We start from the raw sequence: 3797 nt of genomic DNA on the forward strand, positions 1-3797 counted from the left end.
GTAAAGAATGATGAGATAGAGCTTATATTTCTAGTTTAGATTGTTTTTCAATGAATGAAGGTTCTGTGACTGTTTCTGTCAATGGACTTTTTATTCAGCACTTTTAAGTTCAGATTTACATTCTGTAATTTATGACTGAATGTTGCCCAAGGAATGGGTGCGTTCCCTCAAACATAAATTTTGTTTCAGCCCAGTGAATAAGAATGATCTCACTCTCTATACTGTCTCAAACTTAAAGAGCTGGTAATGTTCTACTTATCATAAAGGTTGATAATTATCCACGATGATTACTTAATACAGTAAATATGGATCTTTATAACATTAAGTAAGTGAACCTACTGAACAAAACTTGTCAGGCTTCCAATAACCATTTCAATTCAGACTGAGTAGTGGCTGCACTCTTATTTTTCAGGTGAATTTGATCTTGCATTTTAGTTTCAGCAGTATCAAGTAAGTATTGTCCTTACTCAATTTTTAATTTTATTGGTGTGCATATACAAATAAAAACAATCTTTGCAAAATTGCAGTCACTGTTTCATTTAGTGTCTTATGAATAGAGTGCTTTCTGCAATTTGTCATGTATTTGAATAATTAAAATGTAGTATAATGTGTGAATAGTTAATTTGAGAAATATGTAATATTTTATGGACAGTGCCATTACTTCTGTGCTATGATAGATTCCCTGCTTTTGCTATCTCTTGCTTGCAGTTTATCATATGACCATAAACTTTGTGCTGAGGGAACAAAACAGAAACTAAAGCTGAGGAAGAGGGAAAAATAAGTATGTGACCTGAAGCACCATCATTAGAAAGGATGCTGCTTTATAAACAGTGTTATTAAGAGGAAAATGTTATGAGTTTCAAAAACTGTATTAATAATCCATGGTATTAATGAAATATTATTTAACTTCTGGATTATTTTTTTTTTTTATTAGTATGAAAATAAGGTAACCATATCCAGTATTCAATTTCTGGTTAAATGTTTGTCAAGATCTATAATTCCTCACACAAAAAGTCCTTTTGAGTGTTTCAAGTCTGCTTTTAAAACGTGTTCCTGTTTTCGATGGTATTTCTCTGTTCACCAAAATTTTCTGTTATCAACATTTCAAAATACAAATGCGGCTTTCAGAGGACAATTGGCTTTCCAAAGTATTTGTCCTGCTCAGTCAGCTGTAGCTAAAATATCTGCCTTAGAGTACATCTTTTCTACTTGCTAAATGTGGATATTTACATGCAGAAATAAAGTAATTCTTAACAGTATATAGCAAAAGCATGCAAGTAATTATTTATTAGCTGAACCAGTAGTCAGACTAGTTGTCTACAATGTTTCTTTCTTGTTTCTACTTGTTTTCAAGCTATGCCTGGGACTAAGGAGGTGGAACATTAGTGTTATTACATCATAGATAAATCTTAATGAGAATATTAGTAGTTATTGCCCACTTTTTCAAATAATGGGGTAGCTATTCTCGTCCAAGACATCTTCCTGCACTACAGTATTGGTTTGTTTCACTCTTCTGGGGTCACTTCCAGAAACATTCAGCCTGCAGATGTGTGAGCGTGAGTGTTTAGTTAGTTTTAATTTGGCTAGCACTTTTTACTGTTATATGACAGATAAATGGCATATTTTTTAGCTAATCCCTTTCTAAGATAGACAACCTTGTAGTAACTTTCCAGAAAAAATAGTGATTTTATTCCTAGGTGAATAAAATCACTTTTTTTTTTTTTTTTTTTTTTTTTTACTGCTAAAGGTGGACAGAGACAGGGAGAATGGGAGACAATAGAGAAGAAGCTGGCTTCCTCTGCCATATGCACGAAACCTGTTGTCTTTAATTCAGTATCTGTCCATGGTATATGGGTATTCAGCTTTTCACCTTTTTGTCCTACCAAGTCTGTGGGAAATAAGAAAGAAATAAGAGAAAACTGATATATTGACATAAATCGCACAGCATCAAAAGCATAGAGAGCTGGACTTTATTTCTACTGGTTTTGCAAACAGCTTCATAGTAATAATAATTACAATTAAATAATTCACCAAAGCCTGGCTCCATTTCCAGCTCTGCCAATGGACTTTGCATAATGAATGTTGCAGGACTTTTATCTCAGCTATTCCATCTATAATACCAGAAAATGATATTCATCATTTTACACTTCTTGAGTTGCTTAAAGTAGGAATTGTATAAATTCCTGAGCATTATTATTTTATTTTATGTCATTATGCCTTATATAGATTTAAAACCAAAGTTGAAATCTTCCTTTGTTCAGCAAATGCAAAATTTCTTATCACTTGGTCACCATAAATCCTTAAATGCCAATTTTGTAGAATCACATTTCTGATCATTATCACTTCCAATGCATATGTTAAATTGTCTATCATGTAGAGCAAGAATAATTTAATTCATCTAACATTGCTTTATGGTACTCAGAGTTCTCCAGCAGTATTGTTGGAATTTTTATTGCTTTAATTTCTACGTGTTTGGGTTTTTTTGGGTGTTAGGGTTTTTTTGTTTTGTTGGTTTTGTTTTTTGTTTTTTTTTTTTTTTTAGATAATGTATATTTACCACTTACTGACATGTCACAAGAAGAAAATGTAATTTTAAGTCAGTGCTTGTGGAAGTCTGGATAAAACTTGGATGCTTAATGTTAGGTTTTGGTGCACTTTGGTAGTTTCCTACACGTAAATTCTAATAGCATAAAATTAAAGGTAAGCAAACAAGATGTTTTATATGAAGCTACTGTTGTGATGTCTGAGCTGTCTCTTTTTAACTGCTTTGAACAAAATAAGTATTTTCTGTTCTGTTTAGAAAATTTATGGTAGTTTTTCCTTGAGTAGTACAGTCCTCTGCTCTTGAAGATGTGGTTAAGATTCCTGCCTTTTGATGGTTTTGTATCCTGTTATGTGAACCATTTGAAGTAAATTCTACCCATTCTTAGTGAAGGAGATAAATTGTAGACTATCCCCTTTCTTAAAACTCTTCCTTGACAAAGAATCTGTTCCACTTGAGCAATCAATGATTGTACTACACACTGGATAGAAATAAGAACTCCACTACCCAGGAAGCATTAAGTAAAATTAAACCAAATAAAGGAAGGATAACTGCAAAATAACAGTAGGCAGAAAGAGAATGGGATTGAAGTCGTTCTTGTCCATCTAAACCAAGTCCTATTGCAGATGCCCTGCAAGGTCATCCTCGCTAATACAGAACAGCAGCGCCAACATGTTCTTGTGGATAGTATATCACACACAGAAGCAACAGGTGAGCCATAAGGTCTGAGTTTAGTTTTAATGGAATCGCTACCAAAGCAACAACTCAAACACACGATGGGATTCCTCTAAGTGAAGAGCTATATATATCTTCTCGCAAACACTTACAGAATGTCTAAAGAAACATGTTCTTAATGGAGGAAAGAAAAATCTTGTAAGAGAAATGAATAGGAAAATAACAACTGATTTTTGAACTACAACAGTTGTACAGTTTTTTTCCTAGGAAGAGGGTTTTAGTTCATCTGTAGTGAACTCCCTTGAGAACCTTCATTCACATGTTAAGACTTTCCAGGTAGCTACATCAGGTTTAATGTAATTTTTTGTGGTTAGCTGGCCTCACTTTGTCAAACAGCTGATTCTTTACCATCAGCTGTATCACCTACTTCATCACCTGCTTCCTGGCTGATAAATAAGTGTTTTGACACAAGATGTGTATCTTACTGCTTAACCTAGCTGCAATTATGGCAAATGGTCGTGCAATCTAAGTAGCTTCATGACAAATAGAACTTGTGTTGGCGGTGCTTGTGTAGCAGGGG

This window comes from Falco punctatus (genome assembly GCF_963210335.1).
Source record: "Falco punctatus genome assembly, chromosome: 1".
Lineage (NCBI taxonomy): Eukaryota > Metazoa > Chordata > Aves > Falconiformes > Falconidae > Falco > Falco punctatus.